This window comes from Acipenser ruthenus, chromosome 6 (assembly GCF_902713425.1).
Source record: "Acipenser ruthenus chromosome 6, fAciRut3.2 maternal haplotype, whole genome shotgun sequence".
Taxonomy (NCBI): Eukaryota; Metazoa; Chordata; class Actinopteri; order Acipenseriformes; family Acipenseridae; genus Acipenser; species Acipenser ruthenus.
Window position 1 is genome coordinate 65,580,375 of NC_081194.1, and position 21,028 is coordinate 65,601,402.

Here is a 21,028-nt window from a genome sequence, read left to right on the forward strand (position 1 = left end):
TACACGCTGCTCCCACCTTCACAGGCAGGAGCAGAGCAGCAGGAGCTGCCTCTACCTCCGCCACCTCCACCGCCAGGAGCAGAGCAGCAGGAGCTGCCTCTGCCTCCATCACCATCAGGGGGAGAGGAGCAGGAGCTGCCTCTTCCTTCACCAGAAGGACCAGGACGTGAAGCTGGCGGTCCTCAGCAGCCCTTGCATAGGCTGCTGAGGGAAGCATGGGGAAGAACCGCCTGGCCGCAGAGGTCGAGAAGAGGGCCAACACCCGCACCCCAGCTTGTCCTGACTCCCTGCCTCGCTTCGCCCAAGGATGCCTGCCTCGCTTCGCCCAAGGATGCCTACCTCGCTTCACCCAAGGATGCCTGCCTCGCTTCACCTGTCTGGCATCGCCTGGGGTTGCCAGCCGCTCCGCATCGCCTGGGGTTGCCAGCCGCTCCGCATCGCCTGGGGTTGCCAGCCGCTCCGCATCGCCTGGGGCTGCCTGTTGCTCCGCATCGCAGCAGGATGTACTGTGGCTGGAACCCCACCAAGGGGAGCTGCCGGCCACGAAGAAGGTGGGGGAGGTCAGGAGACCTGCTCCCACTGCAGCAGTTTCGCTGCCGGAGATCGTGGGGGAGGTCAGGAGACCTGCTCCCACTGCAGCAGTTTTGCTGCCGGAGATCATGGGGGAGGTCAGGAGACCTGCTCCCACTGCAGCAGTTTTGCTGCCGGAGATCGTGGGGGAGGTCAGGAGACCTGCTCCCACTGTAGCTTCTTCGCTGCCGGAAGTACTGTGGTCGGAGCCCCACCAAAGGGAGCTACCGGCTACAAAGACAGGGGGAGAGGTCAGGAGACCACTTTCCCCAGCAGCAGTTTCGCTGCAGGAGTGGACCAGCATGCTGTCAGCCGTGCCACTACCTGCAGGGGTGCTGACAGCATTGCCAGCCATGGGCCCACTGAAGCCTCCCTTCCCAGCCCGAGACTTTGTCCTGGACTGCTGGGTTTTTAAGGGGGGAGGTGGCCGTTGAGGCCATGTGTGCTGCGCACAAGGGGGGGTATATGTGGCAATGTGCCCCGCCCCTGTGTGCATTTGTGTGTTATGTGTTGTATGTTGCGTGTGTTAATGTTGGTGTATAGAGATTGGTACACGGGATATAAACGGGTCTGTGTTTCACGTGTATTTAAAAATGAAGATTTGTATTTAGGCACGAGGAGGGCACAAATCACTTCACGTGCTGGTTAAATGTAATATGTGAGCACGGGGTTGCATGTAATGAATTCACGTGCTGGGATTCAAGTGAATAATTAATTAGTAATTGAATCCCAGCACAACAGTATATATAGACACATTTTCGGGGTTGGGGGTTCGAGAGTGGAGAACGGGAGAGAGAAAGGAGTTAAAATAAGTAATAATAATAATAATAATAATAATAATAATAATAATAATAATAATAATAATAATAATAATAATAATAATAATAATAATAAGTGTTTTGTACTCACCGTGTTTGTTTGTCTCCGTGCACCGTTTGTTAAGTGTTTAGTACGTTTTGTTTGTCTATTTATTTTGGCGCAAGTGCCGTGTCCTGTTTTGTGTTTACAACCTTTTTATTTTGCTGTTCTGTTTATTTATTAAATGCTGAGCAAAACCATTCGCTCAGCTCCACCAAACCACACCTCTCTGTCATTTTATTTCCTGGCTCTGGTCTGACGCCACCCACTCCGGCCGTCTTTGTGACAATACCTTATTTCTTTCCAGTAGGCTAGCAGACACTAGGCTTTGTCCACAACCAGAATCTAATAATGCTACAGTTTATTTCCCTTCTACTAGTATGGGTAGCAAATAATCTTGCCTTTTTGTATCCTGTGTAAAGAAATTACTTTTTGTAGAGACCCACTGACAGTCCATGTTTACCGGGTCACTTCTACTAGGACAATCCCAAGAGATATGTCCCCACTCGTGACATATATAACATTGAACCTCTTCAAAATGTTGTCTATCCCCAGGTCTATTTACATTGTACTGGTTTCTAGCACCCTTATTATCAAGGTCCCCTTTTCTTTCCCCAATCCAAGGTCCCTTCACGGTATCCAACCGCTCTTCAGCGACCACTTGCCCCATCACAGTCTTACCATTACCGCCATAGTTTCAGTCCTTCAGGCTCTGGGGTTCCCAAGGATTCAGGTCCAGGGAAAAGTATGATGGCTTTGCAATCTCAATTGCCATAAGCTGTCTCTCCAACAGAGCAATCAGTTCATCAGCATCATTGGGGTTGCCTTGGGCCACCCATTTCCTCAAATTTGAAGGCAAGTTTCGCAGAAAATAATCCATTACCAATATTTCTACCACTCGAGTAGAACTATTCTGTTCCGATTGGAGCCATCGTCTGGCGAAGTGAATAAGGTCAAATATCTGTGACCTCTGAGCTTTTCCTTCCTTGAATTTCCACTCATGGAAGCATTGTGCTCTTAAGCCGGGTCCATACCTGAGCGATCAGTTGAGCAACCCAATTGCTCCCGAAATCGCGCAACTCAGTTGCGAGCAATTGCTGTGTCCACATCCGAGCAATTACTTGTACCACAAGGTTCCCGCGTCAAGATTCATTTTTTTATGATAACTGAGTTGACACGTTTTTTTTTTTTCTCCCGTGTCTACAAATTTAGAATCGTATTTATTTTATTTATTTTTTGACAACCGAGGTGACACAGGTTGTAATGTGTCCAGTAATTAACGAGGAAGAGTTGGCTGTTTTTATTTTTTCAACTGTTATTTTAAATGCCATATTCCCTAAAGAAAAAAACAAAGCCACGTAAAGGTTGGAGGAAACCGTTTAATTATTTTTTTTTTACCGCCAACATTTTTAAAATTAGAGCTTCTTAATATGCAAGCCATGCAGTCAGCATTATGAGAACCAATCAGAGTTGGCGAATTGCCTGATCGCCTGTGTCTACAGAAGTCGCTCAGCTGGTTGCCTGGAAAGTAGAGCACTGCTCTACTTCAAGCAACTGGTTGTGCAACTGCTCGCAACTGGTTGCAGGGACGTCCACATATAAGCGACTCGGTTGCAAGCGACTCGGTTGCAAGCAACTAAGTTGCGCAACTGATCACTCAGGTGTGGACCCAGCTTTCTCCTTCTCCGTGTCACCAGTGACGAATTCTATCAATATGGGTTTAAATAATTTGTTGCAATTATTTGTCAAGTTAATTGAATTATTACATTTTAGAATTAAATATGTTGTATGTTCACTTATTATTTGGATTTTATATTTGTTCTGGTTGGGTGGAATGTGTTATTTTTTAGATATGTGATTATTCTGCACGGTAATATAATTGTTTGTTTGAATTATGTTTACACAGGACTTTTGTTTTTGGAAAGTGATAGAGGGCCCTGCCACTGAGCCTATCCCTCGTATTGGCCCACCCCGCTGTGCCCAAAATGAAGTATAGTGACCAGGGTCAGGCCAGTGCAGGTAACACGGATAGGATGACTCCAGTAGCGGGACCAATGCTGTGCTGGGATAGAGTGGGTAGGGTGGGTGAATAAGTGGCTTTTGTTTGGGTGGGGTTAAGAACGAGCTGGTACTCATGTGCATTTTTCGCTTGTGTGTCTTTCCTTCAGCTGGAGCAGAGGAGGACGAGCGGCAGCGGTGCGGGAGTTTTGCATGTGGGGCCCCAGCTTTGACCAGGAGGAAGTTCCAGTACGCAGGACCGGGCCGGGGGTGATACTAGGTTAAAGCCTTGTGAAGTGGAGCCCAGCGTATTGTTTGGAGAGGAGGACTAATGCCCATAGATTAACCGATCAAAAATGTAACCAAGTGACATCTCTAATATATATATATATATATATATATATATATATATATATATATATATATATATATATATATATATAGTGTAGTATAGCATTATTGTATAATAATGTTCAACAAAGCAAAATAAAATTATTGTCTAAACTTTAAGAAAAAATTACATTTGAACCTAAACCCCAGAGTCAACATTCCTATATTAACAGTAATTCTGGTTGATGAGAGGACCCCAGAGAGGTTTTTTTTCCTCAGAGGAAGCAACCCTCCATTATAAACTGCTATCTGCTATAAACCACAGTACTAGCAGTAACAGATGGCTTGATTTGAGTACAGATTTTAATTGGAGGAGCCCAGAGAGTTTTTTTCCTCAGAGGCAAGCCTCAGATATAAACTATTAACTACAGTACTAGCAATGGCAGATGACATAGTTTTGTGCAGGTAGAATGGAGGACAACATTGTTGAATGGCTGATGAAGACTCAATTTGCCATGCTAGGAAAGCCACTACCAAAAATGGAAAATTCTAACAAGAACAGGTCAATTTAGAGTGGTTTGTATGAGAGAGTGAATTGGCTGACCAGGGCTGATGACTGTCTTGCTGGCCCTGTTTACTTTTCAGTAACTGTGGTAGTTCACTCACATGGACAAAGTATGACTCTACTGATTTTAAAAATCTGGATAAAAATCGATAAAATATCAGCATATGTAGCTCGACAGGAATAAGCATTCCGTGGTCATGTTGAAATGCCAGTTTCACTTAACAGGGGAAACTACAGGGAACTTACAGAAATAATGGCTCGCTATGATGATTTACTTGCTGCTCCAATTGAACAAGCAATCATATTTACTAGTATGTCAAAAACCAGACAGAATGACTTGATTTCATCCATTCCCTTTACTGTGCTGGAAGAGATAAAAAATAAGCGAATGAAGCTCCTTTTTTTGCATGGCAGTTTGGTGAAACATCAGGTTTATACTTGTGCCTCTTCTGACTCAGAAGTTACTGGCTGCCATTGGTACAGAACTGTATATAATTATTTTGTTGGTCATTTAGTATTATTAAGTCATCCACCACTAGGGGGAGATCCATTACGTATGCACACAGAGACACATGCTGTTTATCCATCTGTCTATCTAAATATTGCATTGTGTGAAATCAATGCAAATGTGCACCATTTTCAACACAATCAGAAAGGTAGCTCTAGATACATCTGCAACCATCTCCTCTATATCCCTGTGGATATTATAAATGCTATGAAGAATGCAAACAAACTGAATTGGAGCTACACTGGATGCAAATCTCCAGGAGTATTATGGCCATCGTCACCCACAGCCTCTGGGCTGGGTGGGTCTGGAGGGGAAGGAAACAGGAAGGAGGGCAGACAGAGCTTGAAAACAAAATTGTAGGTAAGTTCAAACAGAATGGAAGAAAGGCAGAGAAGAGTTTTTATTTTGCATTTATTTTATTCTTGTTTTGAGGGTCCCCTGACATTCAGATGAGACTTTTGTTTTTATACTTTTAAAGGACTGTCATAAGAACTAGAAAGAGGGTATCTTTTGTCATTGTGTATCTTGTAAAGCATATACAGTAACATATTTAAGCAAGCAACAGTTTCTATTAAATAAATAATTCCACAAATCTTGCCTCAAGTGCACTTCCATTCAATGTATTGATCACAAATCTGAAGTTTTAAAATAAATGCACATTATAACAAACATGTATTTTCATTTATAAGCATTGTGTTTTTACTACCCTAGGTCTGTTTCCCTTCTTAGATCATTTCACTTGATCTTCACTTCCTAAAATATGTCTGTGGGCTCAAAGCATGATACTGGCTGTTAAACAGATCAGCCAATAGAGGAAGCAGATGATTGGTTAAGATATGAAAGAAGATATCAAAGGGGTGGGGATAATTTCATTCTCTCAGTGACCACACATATTGCATTCCTACAAGTTAACAAACAGAAATGTTGAGTATATTTAATCAAGTCCTTTCATTAACAGGGGAAACTGGGAAATTCCTTTTCGGTTATTGCCAACAGTATTGACATCACTCAGCTGACTCATCACCTCTATACACTACTCTATAGGCCGGTTTGTTTGTGCACGGCAAATAAATCATAAGAATTGATGTCATCATTTATGTTTAAAGATCTCAATGAGGTTTTCATTGTTTACATTGATAGCCCTACAGCAAAAAACATGGATGCAATTTCATATATCATTTAAACAAAAAACAAGAAAACTTAATGACAAATAGCTTACTGTATGTCCTCCAAGAAAAAAAAGGGATTTACCACATTTCACTGTGCTCTTACCATGCTCTTGTTGTATGGGCATGTATTAGTATGATAAAGTTGATGCATATAGTAGCGTGAATTCTTCAAAAACAACACTCTGTGTAAGACCTAAACTAAACTTTTAACACAGTAGCGGTGGCAGAAAGAAGTTGGAGAGCATAAAATGAATCAAAACTCTTTTTGGTAACAAAACACACAAGACTGGAACCGACGACAGATGAACTCAACCAGGCCACAGCACTGTTTTTATACAGTTTTTGCAGACCTGGTTGAAGACAATCAAATATAACATGGACCAATACACACAGACACACAGAACAACCAATTGAAACTATTTACAGAATTCCACAATCCTAGAGCCACGTCCCCTTGCTTTTGCTGTGTCTCTATCTCTGTTTCACCTTGCTTCGCTGCAACTCTGTTACACAGAAACTAACCATAACCCCAACCCCAACCTTAACCCTACCCTTATCCCAAGCTCCGACACCAACCCCAACCCCAACCTTAACCCTACCCTTATCCCAAGCTCCGACACCAACCCTAACCCTAACCCTAACCCTATCCTTATCCCAAGCTCCAACACCAACCCTAACCCTAACCCTAACCCAACCCCAACCCTAACCCTACCCTTATCCCAAGCTCCAACACCAACCCTAACCCTAACCCAACCCCAACCCTAACCCTACGCTTATCCCAAGCTCCAACACCAACCCTAACCCTAACCCTACCCTTATCCCAAGCTCCAACACCAACCCTAACCCTAACCCCAACCCTAACCCTACCCTTATCCCAAGCTCCAACACCAACCCTAACCCTCACCCTAACACTAACGCTGAACCACTTATCTTTTTGTTTTTTCAAAAAATAAGAGGATTTATGTGTTGCAAGTGCAGGGAATAAAACAACAAACACATACATTCTTTTTTGTTTTTTTACCCGAATAATGATATTATATATATATATATATATATATATATATATATATATATATATATATATATATATATATATATATGTAAGTATTGTACTGCATATTTCTGTCCAGCGGGGGGAGTAGTGCACCACTATTATTTTGTCTCCACTGTAAATAACACCATATTAGGGCTACAATTAGAATTGAAGGTAAGGTTAAGGTTGGAGCTAGGTTAGGGTTGGGGTTGAGGTTAGGGTTAGGGTTGGAGGTAGGGTGAGGCTTAGATTTAGCGTTAGGGTTGGAGCTACGTTTAGGGTTGAAGTTAACATTTGGGTTGGAGCTAGTGTTAGGACTAGGGCTAGGGTTAGGTTTGGAGTTAGGGTTATGGTTGGTGTAAGGGTGTAGGTTGGAGCTAAGGTTAGGGTTAGGGTTGGTCTTGGGGCTCAGGTTAGTACAGTAAAAACATTTACTATTGGAACATTCAGATCTTATTGTCATAGCGTTGTTTTGAATATCCCCTCCTCTCCTCCAAAGAGGGGGTTCATGACCACAAAGGCTACAATCTGAATGAAATGAATGTTTATTTTTAATTGTATTACTATATGCCCCAGCTACATAAACTCCTCCCCCCACACACACACACTTTTGAAACCAAAGTTACCTCACTGCCTAAGGCATACCCTAGCTCCAACTCTAACACTAACCCTAAGCCTAGCTCCAACCCTAGCCCTAGCTTCAACCTTAACCCTAGTTTCAAACCTAACCCTAACCTAACCATAACCCTAACTCTAACCCTAACAAAACAGCCTCTCCCATAAAAAATATTGGACAAAATTGCTTGTTATTGTTTTTAGGCCTGATTTTATAAAGATCAGCCATGCCAGTAAATACATGCACTGCCCCTTTTTAGTCCTGTGGTTATACTGGCAATTTTCAGAGACATACTAAATGCCTGTATAACTGTATCCCTTCACAACCTGCACAGACATTACTGAACCTTAGATGTATTATGATCTGCATCTGAATGAGTGCAGTTAGACACAGCTGTAAGTATTGTATCACACATTTCTGTCCAGCAGGGGGAGTAGTGCCCCACTCTTAGTTTGTCCCCTCTAACAAACACCATGACTCATTCATCCTGTACAAAACGTTAGCATATAACCAGGTCAGGGTGCCACAACTTGATAAGGCTACAGAATAACAACAATCAGGACCTTACATAGGTTTATTTCCTTTTGTTTTTAGTAAAATATACTGTCATGTGTAACTTTATTTTTATTTAGCAGACGCCTTTATCCAAGGAAACTTACAGAGACTAGGGTGTGTGAACTATGCGTCAGCTGCAGAGTCACTTACAACTACGTCTCACCCGAAAGACAGGGCACAAGTGACTTGCTCAGAGTCACACAATGAGTCAGTGGCTGAGGTGGGATTTGAACCGGGGACTTTTTGATTACCTGACTTTTTGAAAGCCCTTTTCTTTAACCACTGGACCACACAGCCACCTTAAACACTGTTGTCATAATATTTATAAATGTACAAATATTTTTCCTGCCTTGGAAACACTAATGTTCATTATCATACCCAAAAAGGGTTACCACCAAGAAACTTGCGTGATTCCTACTGTAAAGCACGGTGGTGGCAGCATTATGATATGGAGGGGCATGGCATCTAGTGGCCATGTCAATTATTCGTTATTCATTTAACAAAACCCTAATTATACATTTAGGAAAACTAGTGCATTCCTAATAAAGAAGCAGATAAAAGACATGGAATGGGCTCCACAGAGACCAGACTGTTACCCTGTTGAGCATTTGAGACTGAACACAGTACCTAAATGCACCATCTTTACAATTGTCTTTGTTTGTGGCACAGGGCCCAAATACATAGAGCAAAATTGTTTATAAAATGCATTTTAACACTAAAATGTATATAATTTGGATTTTATGTCTACAGTTCACGTGGCATTGCACACAGTGCCGTGCCAAGGGTGATCCCCCCCCATCCATACACACCAAAAAACATACTATTAACACCAAGTAAAAAGGAGACCATCCTTGCCATCTCTGAAGCAATGTCATTAATGAGCTTACTGCAATCTGACTTGCTTCCGAGATCTCTATAGATTTAGTCAGAAGGCAACTACATAAAGATACAAAATGTTCTGTGAGTATTGGTTATTCGGGGAAAAAAGCAATGTCACAGAAACAATTAACAGAAGTCTAGGGTCCCAGAATGGAAGAAAAGAAAAAAAATATATATATATATATTTTTTTGACAGGCCCTGTTCCACTGGAACTGCTGGACCCCCCGTCGCACGGCACCGATTGCACAAGTAAGCTTCCAATGTTGTTACAAATTATTATAACACATTTAGAGTGTGTACAAAAAAAATTCTTCACTCACACACGTTTCACGAGATACTAAAAGTTGTATTCTGTGTCGCTGACAGTTTCATCCAAAACCATTATCAAAATACAATCAGTTCACACTAAATTAAAATAAACTGACTGTATTGCATTTAGTAGAACCATGAATAAAATGAGAAAATGTTGTATTAATATAGTTTTTATTAGGCAGCATAATAATAAATTGTAATAACATTGTCTGACATTTACATATAACAAAAAATGATGCTTCACTGAGTGAAGATAATAGACTTAAAGAGTAAGCAGCAGGGGTTCCAAAAAATATAGCGTTGTACGTCCCTACGTGTTGCTACAACTGTTTAAATAACATACCTGTCATTTCTGTTCTTTGTTAACATCCTGACAACATTTTACACTTAGAACTTTAAAGTCTGTTTCAAAGCTGTTTTCAAAATGGCCACTCTAGTGCACTGATAGTGTAAGAATTATTGCCCACATTGTCAAACAGGTAACACAGAATAACGATCCATGTGGCACGGAACTGAAAACAAACATGACTACTCGAATTTTTTTTTTTTTTAATCGTATAACACTATGTGGGCAGCAGTGTGGAGTAGTGGTTAGGGGCTCTGGACTATTGACCAGAGGGTCTTGGGTTCAATCCCCCGTGGGGGACACTGCTGCTGTACCCTTGAGCAAGGTACTTTACCTAGATTCCTCCAGTAAAAATCCAACTGTATAAATGAATAATTGTATGTAAAAAAATAATGTATATCTTGTAACAATTGTAAGTCGCCCTGGTTAAGGGCGTCTGCTAAGAAATAAATAAATAATAATAAGATGTTTTTTGGAACCCCGCTACTTACTCTTTAATACATGTTATGCTGCTAAATTTGTGTCTTTACCTACATTTTCTTCTGCTCTTTGCAGGGGTTTTTCAATATTTTTTCCTAATATGTCTGTTGAGCTGTATTACGTTTATGTTTTACCTGTGAGGATCCACCTGCACCTGAAACTATTTTAGTTTTTACCTGTTCTGTAGGAGACATGAGGAATACTCTCATGACGTAAAATGAATGAGAGAGACCGGGGTATAAGGCTACCTCGGGGTACTGTGTGGTGTCTCATTTGTGGGGTTCCCTCAAACAACAGTTGTGTCACTTCCATCCTTCTAACAAAGATGCTCTCAGAACCAAGGTACAAGAGGTGTGGCAGATTAGTGACAACCAAGCTGGTTCATTCCATGCCAAATCATGTAGAAGCTGTCAAGAAAGCTAAAGGAGGCCCACTTTTTGGGCAGTAAAAATACAATAAATGTTTGGGACAGAAGAAAAACATATTTTTTGGTTCATTTACAAATATTATGACACAAATGCTTAACAGTCAAATCGTTTTGTTGAATTACATGTTGTTTCTGAAAACCAAAGGAAATAAACGCATGTTATGGTCAGTAGTGGTAGAGTATGAAGACGTTTTGGAGCCACTGCATGTTCATGCCAACCTTACAACTTCCAGTTAACTCCTATTTTTCATATGCTACTTTAGGATATGCAAATATTTTATACATAATGCTGCTGCTGTATTGGAGTGAATATGAACTACAGCACAGGAAGTGATTAAGCACCAGGAAGCAGTGGCAGCTTTTCAGTTATGGAAAATAATATATGCTGGTATTCTATATAGAGTTTTCTAAAGAAAATTAAAATGATATAAATTACTACAGCTAGTAGGCTATTTTGTTAATAACTGATGTTTAATAAAATTATGTGATGATGTAATAATGATGCAATAATTACACCCCAGGAAGTGCTCTGTTAAACAGAATTCTGCTCTGGGTCTAAAGCAATACTTATTAGATCTCAATTCTTTAATTGTGATGAAGTCTCCAAATGTAATCAATTTATTGTACAAACTAATACTTTTCCTCAGCATTTTCCTCAAGCCAAAATATTAATTGAATTAGTTCCTACATATAGTTATACCTACATTTTAATAATGCAAACTAACATGAGGGTGCAAGAAGGGTTCAGAAACAGCAAAGTAAGTACTGTGCTACTCAAATATTACCTTAATCTTTTCCTAACAACTGACGTTTATACTTAGACTCCAACATAACTATAATGCCAACCCTAAATACATAGATTTTGTAATGAGATTATTTTTTCACAGTCAAATGCCAAATTACCATTAAAAGCCAGTAATGCGTGCCCGGGCTCCTACTAAACTAAAGCAGCCAGCTGCAGCCGGGTATGGAGTTAGGTCCTCGTTATTATGAAGTGTTTTGTCAGCTGTTTGGCTGTGCCGCCGTTTGGCACATGATCAATAGAAGTGACACCAATTATTTGTGTCACGTCCCCTCTGGAAGAGGGAGATATATGAAATCTTGCTGGAAAACCATCCATCAGTCCCTTGCAATGGGACTTTGGACCCATGGCTTTGACACAATATTGAGTGGAGCCTGTAATATTGAGTGCAGCCTGTAATGCTCCCATCCCCAGGATCACCACAATTGTATATATATATATATATATATATATATATATATATATATACACTGTATAGAAACAACTTTCAATGAAAGTTCTTGAATTAACATTCACACCTTGAGCCATAAACAGACTTTACGCCAAAGTTTTGTTTTTTATTATTCTAGAAATTCAAGTGCTTGTGACTAGTAACTTTAAAAAATGTATTTTGTTTTTACAGCAAATGTGCGTACCTTAATAAATCAGGCCCAATTTGCTTTACAGGTTGGGCTTTTTATAAATGCTGGTGTTTGCAAATGTTGTAGTTTTATTGCAGCCAGTCAGGAAACTATTGCCTTAATTTCAGTATATTGTCCACAATGTGAAATACATATAGTCTACATAAACCAGACAGGATAATATTGGCTCACTAAGTTACAGCTATGGCCAAAAGTTTTTGTTTTTTATAACGCGCCCTATAGAATTAACTAATTTTGCTTTATTACGTTGAATGAAACCTGCTGAATAATGTTACGTTAACATATTGAATTACATACCGCTTTGTAGTTTTCCATATACTTAACGTAAAAATGACAAAAATGATAAAATGTGGGTTTTCAAAATTTAACGTTATTATTATTTATTTCTTAGCAGACACCCTTACCCAGGGCGACTTACAATTGTTACAAGATATCACATTATTTTTACATACAATTACCCATTTGTACAGTTGGGTTTTTTACTGGAGCAATCTAGGCAAAGTACCTTGCTCAAGGGTACAGCAGCAGTGTCCCGCACCTGGGATTGAATCCACGACCCTCTGGTCAAGAGTCCAGAGCCCTACCCACTACTCCACACTGCTGCCCTGAAATACCATAGTACTATTATGGCTTCTGGTAGACTTCTGCAATATCATGGTGTAGTTAGTTTGATTACATGATGTTAGTTAAAATATCTAAATTATGTTCATATATTTTTTTAATTATGTCCCAATCCTAAAATTCTAGGTGATGCAAAACTTTTGGCCAAAGCTGTATCATCTATTAGTCCTCAACATGAGTACACTTATTCTGGATGTAGCCTTTCATGTAGTACTGAAATGACGTCCCTAAGTGTGGATTTCATGACAACAAGTAGAGTCAAGGAACCAGGGGGAAAGGAGAATTGCTTCATGTTCATGATAAATTCATATTCATTTTTGTGTTTAATATAAATAATTGTGGAAATCAATCACAGGCTGATCTTGACTTCAGATCCATATGAATTTAACATTTACAGAGGTCCATGTGTAATTGCATTTGAATTACCAGCACACTGGGATTTGTTACATGGCATTCTCAGTAGTTTAATGTAGATGTCATAACAGAGGCTTGTTATACAAAGTGTGGTAGGGTCTAGTCATCTAGTCAAAAGCATCTAGTCAAAATATCCCACTTTCAAACACTTCAGTAGGATTTGTATAAAAAGAAATTGTGTTGTATTGCTTTCAGAGTACCAACAAGCAGATATCCCCATTGCTAATCTGCTTGAAGTTTCACTATTGCTCTTCTCTACAGTATTTACCTTGTATTTACCTCTGAGTAGTCCAATCCTGGTGAGATTCTGTGTAACATAATATACTACATTTGCAAGTCTTTTTCTGATGTGACTTTATTGTTTTGTTTTTTTTCTTTAATCGAATGTTATACAGATCTGAAGTGTTGTATCAATATCTTACAAATAGCTTTATAAATCACACACTGTCCCTCACACTGCACTGTACTCCAATATCAATGCATCAATACATGATGCTTAGTTCAGGAGAAATGTATTCATATGTCAAATGATATCAGTGCATCATATTTTTGCTGTTTTAGGCATTTTACAGTGTTGATTCAGTTTGTTGGGGAAATTTTCTGCAGTTGGTGCTTTTGTCACCCTTAGCTGAATGAACCAGGAACATTTTTTGAGATATATAGCAAGTAAAAGAACACAAAATGCAGGTTCAGGGCATTGGAATAACTGGGAATTGGCTCTAACTAGGAGGTTTCAACTTGATATATGATACCAAAACTGTTATTAATGGTTTGCTGATTTTTACCTTTAAAATTTGAGGGTGTATTATTTATTATGTCAACACAGGATTGGTATGATCTATGAAAGGTACAATAATCTTTGCTGTTAGCTCCACTCATTTACCTCCAAAGAATTTAATTAACGTTTTATACAAAAGGTAAAGTTTGACTAGACATGGACACCCAAAATAAAGACAAAGAAAAAAGAATAAAGATTGGTGTGTGATAAAAATAAAAAGTAGGTGAACATAAATATGTCGATTTCATTTGACTGGATTACTTCCAAAGCCTTAAAATATAATATACTAATATGTTTAATAATTAGAATATAAAAACTGTTTTTTATGTTTTATTGTTTATCACTACTGTATACAAGCAGCTGTCTGCATCTCAGCTAACATTACGTTTCTAAATAAAAATATTTGCCATGATAACCTATTAATTTTTCATCAGGAGACTTGCAGATGCCAGGATCATAGTGTTAGTAAGTAACTAATGAACAGTATAAATGGCTATACAGACCATCTGGGATGCTTTATTTTGTATGGCATTTATTGAAGCAGAACTATGTTATTAAATAATGAATAGATATGCAATAAGGTACTTATCATTAGACTTTCAATGACATTTTGTGCTCATATTACTTATGTGTATTGAGTATATCTATTAAAACATATTGGAAGTTTTCTACTCCAACAAATATGTAAGACTGTGGCAATGAGCCTCGCCCCTGTGTGCAATTGTGTGTTATGTGTTGTATGTATGTTGCGTGTGTTAATGTTGGTGTATAGTCATTGGTACACGGGATATAAACGGGTCTGTGTTTCACATGTATTTAAAAAGTGTAGATTTATATTTAGGCACGAGGAGGGCACAAATCACTTCACGTGCTGGTTAAATGTAATATGTGAGCACGGGGTTGCACAGAATTAATTCACGTGCTGGGATTCAAGTGAATAATTAATTAGTAATTGAATCCCAGCACAACAGTATAAATAGGCACATTTTTAGTCACTCGTGGTTGGGTGTTCGAGAGTGGAGAAGGAGAAGGAGAAGGAGAAAGAAAAGCAAAGTAAAATAAAATCGTAAACGTAAAGTGTTTGTTCTCACCGTGTTTGTTTGTCTCTCCGTGCACCGTTTGTTTAGTGTTAGTCCGTTTTGTCTGTCTGTTTATTTTGGCTACAAGTGCCGTGTCCTGTGTTTTTGTTACAACCTTTTTATTTTCTGTTCTGTTTATTAAATGCTGAGCGCGATCACGCGCTCAGCTATACCAAAACCCCAAGTCTCTCTGTATTCCTTCCTGCTTCTGGTCTGACGCCACCCACTCTGGCCGTCTTTGTGACAAAGACATAAACAAACAACTATGTAAACAGCCATGTAAAACAGCCATGTAAAACAGACGTGTAAAATGAATACAGTATTGTTGCAGGGCAGAAGCCCTGTTGCTGTAAATAGTGTGTGTGTGTGTGTGTGTGTGTGTGTGTGTGTGGAATGTATGGTTGGCAGGGATGGGGTTAAATCTGTCATTGCCAGAAATCACAGTTGTGGCCATGCCCCGAATAGGTAATTGCATGCTAATTGGGGCGTGGCCACATGTATGAAAAGGAAGCAAAAGGCTTTGTTTTTTTTGTTGTTTTTTTAATTTAGCTGTCACCAATTTTTTACCCCGGTTTTTCTCCCCAATTTGGTATGCCCAATTATTATCTGTATCCTTGGCTCACCGCTCACAACCCCCCCGCCGACTTGGGAAACGGCGGCTGGAACACGCATCCTCCGAAACGTGCTCCTGCCAAGCCGTCATTTTTCGCACTGCAGATCCACAGCAATGCCACCAGACCTATGGTGCCGGAGGACAACACAGATCTAGTGGCTCCACTGCAGAACCACAGGTGCCCTATTGGCCACAGGGGTTGCTGATGCGCGGATTCGCCTGCTGACCTAAGCCCCCCCTACCTGGGCAGTGCTCAGCCAATTGTGCGCTGCCCCCTAGGAACTCCCGGTCACGGTCGGCTGTGACATAGCCTGGATTTGAACCTGCGATCTCCAGGCTATAGGGCACAGCCTTTACTGGATGTGCCACTCGGGAGCCCAAGGCTTTGTTTGTTAAAGGAGTGGGAGTGGGAGTGGGTGTGGGTGTGAGTGAGTGAGTGAGTGAGTGAGTGAGTGAGTGAGTGAGTGAGTGAGTGGGGGGTGGAGTGCTGTGATTTTTGGATTGTTTTACAATGTGGTAGTGAAGGCTAATGCCCAGCCTACATGTGTGTTGTTCTTTTATTTTGGCCCTCATGTCGTGTTTTGTTTGTTCCTGTTTGTTTTTGTGTTTAATAAACGTGCGCACCAGTGCTTAAACTGCAGCTTTCTGTCTCTGGGTGTCATTCCTGCCGGTAGCCAGCCTGGGCCGTGACGCTACCCTGTCAAGTATATTGTCATTTTCATACAGTTTACCTATTGCATTCTATTGTTTACTTATTAACATATAATGGAACTTCAATAAATATGAATTGCATATGAAAAACCTAATTATGGCATGCAAAATAAAATGCTATCCCATTTTCTTTGCATCCCAATGCACCATGCCCAAGTTTATGTGTTTTTTGCAGTTCATTAAGCTGTTTATGACTGCATGAAAGCCCACACATGAGTAGTAGTTTAAACATTACTTTCTGTGTACCAATCGTAAGTTATTTAGCTTTGTTTTTGGCTTAGTGCGTTACTGGAACTGTGTAAGTCATGGGTTTAACTGCCTAAACACCCATGGGATGCATTAGATACCCAAACCTGTTCACCAGCAGATTAAGAAATTGAATATTCAGTTGCCTTCTTAGGCCAAGATTTAACCAATGTCCCAGAATGGTGTTGAGGGTTACTGTGTTGTTGCTGATGCTATCTTTAGAATGAGCATTTAGTTAAATTATTTAACTACACTGGAAGAATTCTAATGCAAAAACAAATAAAGGCCCTTCTGCTTTGATCATATTTGATTAAAATACCCCAATAGTACAGCCCTTTTAGCCCAACACAATTCTGGTTGTGTATTTTTAATTTTCTGTTACCTCCTTAATGCTGCCTATAAATAAAGCCAGGTATGTTACCTGATATAAACGATTCATTACAGGTTCATTACTGCCAAGGTTGGAAAGCTCTCTCAGTCAGTGTACTGCTAAAGTGCTGAGATAGGCTGAAATAGCCATCACCTGACCAGATAATCAGACATGTTCTCCTTGCTCCTAATCTGCAGGATCTAAATGAAGATCAGTTTAGGGCAGCAAACTACCAGCCTCATGTATTTAACTTTTGCGAAGCAGAAACAGCGCAACAAAAGATAACAGATTTCATAGATGTTTCTGCTAAGAAATTAATAATAATAATAATAATAATGTTTGTATAGCAGGTCTGCTTTTGTTTTAGATCCAGATAACATGTAAAGAATGTGGGAGATAAGTGCTTCTACATCTGAGAAGAGGCATTTCTTCAAACTATGCTTAAACTGTTAGATGTATAAGTGAAATAATTTGGTTTTGCAAATAATTCCAATTGTGTGAAATCATAAACAAGGATGTCTCTGGTATTTCACCACTGACATGGACCAGAAGTAAAGTCTGAAACTTAATTTAGCAATTTAGCAAGGGAACACTCCCATTGATTAACTTGATAGTGTGCATTTAGTAGGGGTGCAGATTTGGCACTATGGCGCTAGATTCTAACGTTAACATTAGAATCGGCAACATTAAATTCTGGCGCCATTAGACATGTTTAGTTTTTTTTTACATTTTTAATGTTTTATTTTTTATTCCTTAGCAACCATAGATAATTATAGTTTCTTATTAGGACTGGACTACTCACATGACCCACCCACACTCATCCACATACACAGAAGAGAAGGCTTGTGTCGTGTGGGGAGGCTTGATTAGGACAGGCTTGTGTCGTGTGGGGAGGCTTGATTAGGACAGGTTTAGTTCAGTCAATCTTATTCTCTATTAATACATGGGAGTGGGGGGTGGAGGGATTCGGGGTTTTGTTAAAGCTAAATTAAATTAGAACTTCATTTAGCCTGACATGCCTTGAAGGGCCGAATGGCCTTTTCTCGTTCTCAAACCTTTCTTATGTTCTCATGTTTCTAGGTACATGGACATTTGTAAGGATGTAAAACGGCACTGTATCAACGCTCCATTGTCTACAGCAAACTGCTTTATAAGTTAAACTGCTTCAGATTCTGTGTGATGTATGTAAGGTCTTCTCAATCCCATCTGCTGAAGACACAGTAAATCAAACTGGAGCTGCAGGGATTAGGACTGTGATGTTTGCCTGTGATTGGCCAGGTCTGAGACAGCTGCCCGTCGGAGAAAATGAGGATTTAAGTAGGCGTGTCCAGAGGTTTAATTGTATATGTACAGAGAAATTAGGTCACCAACTGCAGTTTTGTAAAAGTTACAGTTAGGTTTCAGCTAGCAGCTCAATATTTTATACATTTTAAAAGAAAAGCTATTGTTTTATTGGGGTTGTATTTTTTTTTTTTTTAAAGCCATTGTAGAAAAAAATTAACCATGCTTTTCTTAATGCCCTAGTTAGACACAGAGAGCCTCAAGAATATGGACCGAATTCAGTGCACTAGTTTGTCTTCAATGCACCAGTATAGTAAAATCCATTTACTGTAATTGCATGTTATTGCTTACACTGTATTATATCTATCATTCATTATAAATCATTTGACATTTATTTTGAAAATATTTCAAGAAGATGGCCCAGTTTTGTTACATTAACACAAGTGCTTTGAAAATCTTCCCTGACATATTCAATGAGGTAACATCTCTTGTATGTCCTTTGTAGGTCGATTCTTGGCATTGCAGATACACAAATGAAAGGAGTCAGTGCAAGGGGAACTTAGGGCAAGAATGTCGACCGTTATTGGAAATCCTCCAGAACAAAAGCCAGAAACCATACTGTGCAACAGGAACTGTCAAAATCTGCACCAATCAGTTACAGCATGTTAAAGAAAGACAATGCGTAGTGCCGGCCCTCGCGTGTGGAGGTGGACCTTGAAGAATGGATGCAAGAAAACTTAATGAAAATAAGTGGAACAGCTGCAAGGTACCAGGCAGATGTGCTTCACCATGCATCTCCATCTGGAACCTCACCCTGGAAATGAAAATCATTGCAATATTATGAGTCAATATGGGAAAGCACATTGTGAATTACATTGACAGAAAAAAAAATAAACATTATTATTCAAACATTTGTGAGTACATTGATGTGTTTGCATAAACCATCCATTGCATTCTTAATATGCTGTAGGCTTGATTCTCAAACTCCTACTGTAAAATCTGTTACTAACTGACATACTATGATACAAATGTTCCAGATTTCATTCACAGGCAATTCTCAAACTTACATATGTATGGTCTCTATGTTTGTATTGAGTCCAGTGTAGTCATATGCAAATTACTGTATACAGACATATAAAGGTTTCTAATAATCTTTATGTATACTAAATTGCTGAGTTTATTTCTATATTATCAGTAAATGCAACAGTCAACTTATTGAAACTTAATTAAACATCTGTTTTAAGCAAGGGTGACAATAACATGTGGCTTTGTGATGCTCAGACTAAAGGCTGTATAAACTGTTAATAAATTCCTGATAAGTAAAAGGAATACTTCACGTGTATACAATTATAAACTATTTTAACCATTACTTATCCACAAGCCTGCCTTCTCCCAGCTTTCATATGGCTGGTCTTGCCCTAAGATCTGTACTGGCAAGTGCAAGGTTGGAACCTCATTCTCCAACTTTGCATTGGTTTGCCTTTTCCTGTCGATTGACACAACGCTTCAGTATGTTGATGTCTGTGTGTATGCCAGTGACACTGGCATGCTGTTTTTTAAACACTGAAGTGATGCCCATTCTATCAAGCTTGCCAAAGATGTATGGATGTTTTCATATTCTGGAAAATTGTCAAGTCTTATTTAGTTAAATGTAACTTACATCTTGACGTCATCAATAAAAATAAAAAAGGTATACTTGTACGTTAAGATTTAATTTTGTCCTATATAAACCATAGAAGGCATTTTGTGTCAATAGTCCACTTCTCTTCTTCCACTTCTACTGCTATTGGAAACTCACAGGGTTCTATTTTAGGCACACTGCTGCTTCATGTATACCTGCTGTGCTTGGGAAACAGATTTATCATATGGTATTATGTGAAATGAGTTTCCAATTTACTGAATGATATTAGAATGTATATGTAAATTAATGGTAATGGTTTAGGCTGGTTGTTTTATGCTGTTTGTTTACTCCAGTGGTGTTGGGTGCTGTGTTATCAAAATGTGTTTACTCTAATACCCCGAATAATCCACATTCTTGAAACGTGCACCTTTTCTGTGGGATGAGAATAAAACTAGTAACAATAAATAAGGTTACCTAAGATCCAAGTTATGTGTTACATTAGCTGTTCGATTTTCCTTTCACAAAAAATGGTGAATAGATAATAAATGGCAGACGTCAGAGTAGTTCTGCAGACTGCATAGACACAAATTGTTGGTCCAGCAAAAAGTGTAGACTGTATACCAAGGGTGGCAACTCCATTCTAGGTTTAATAGGTGTAATTAAGTGATTTTGCTTTAGGAGCTGGTCAGGGGTTTAATGGGTTCAATTATGGACATGGTCAGAAGAAAGACCTGGGATGGAAGTACAGAGGCTGCCTTCCCCTGATTTCTACTGTTTGGAACTTGTATTTATTTAGTAAATGAATGTATTTTCATTAAAGAGTAAGTAACTTAAAATGTCATCATTGATTTTTTATACGTTTCACTTCCTACTTTATGGTGTTTGCTATCATTCTGAGTGCTTCTGTGTTCTATTACTGAGTTACTCTGTATCTATACCAATGTAGAGTAGGTGGGATGGACTGAGTTACTCTGTGTCTATACCAATGTAGAGTAGGTGGGATGGACTGAATTACTCTGTGTCTATACCAATGTAGAGTAGGTGGGATGGACTGAATTACTCTGTGTCTATACCAATGTAGAGTAGGTGGGATGGACTGAGTTACTCTGTGTCTATACCAATGTAGAGTAGGTAGGATGGACTGAGTTACTCTGTGTCTATACCAATGTAGAGTAGGTGGGATGCTCAGCCAGTAAGCCAGGCA

General features: G+C 39.5%; 1 long non-coding RNA gene across 1 annotated transcript; it reads left to right on the forward strand.

The window, feature by feature from the left end:
• The first annotated feature begins 4,890 nt into the window (after positions 1-4,890).
• On the forward strand, positions 4,891-21,019 carry LOC117411013 (uncharacterized). Its single transcript, XR_004545758.3, has 3 exons — positions 4,891-5,189; positions 9,278-9,331; positions 18,709-21,019. It is a non-coding gene; the product is annotated as an uncharacterized LOC117411013 (long non-coding RNA).
• The last annotated feature ends 9 nt before the right edge of the window (positions 21,020-21,028 follow it).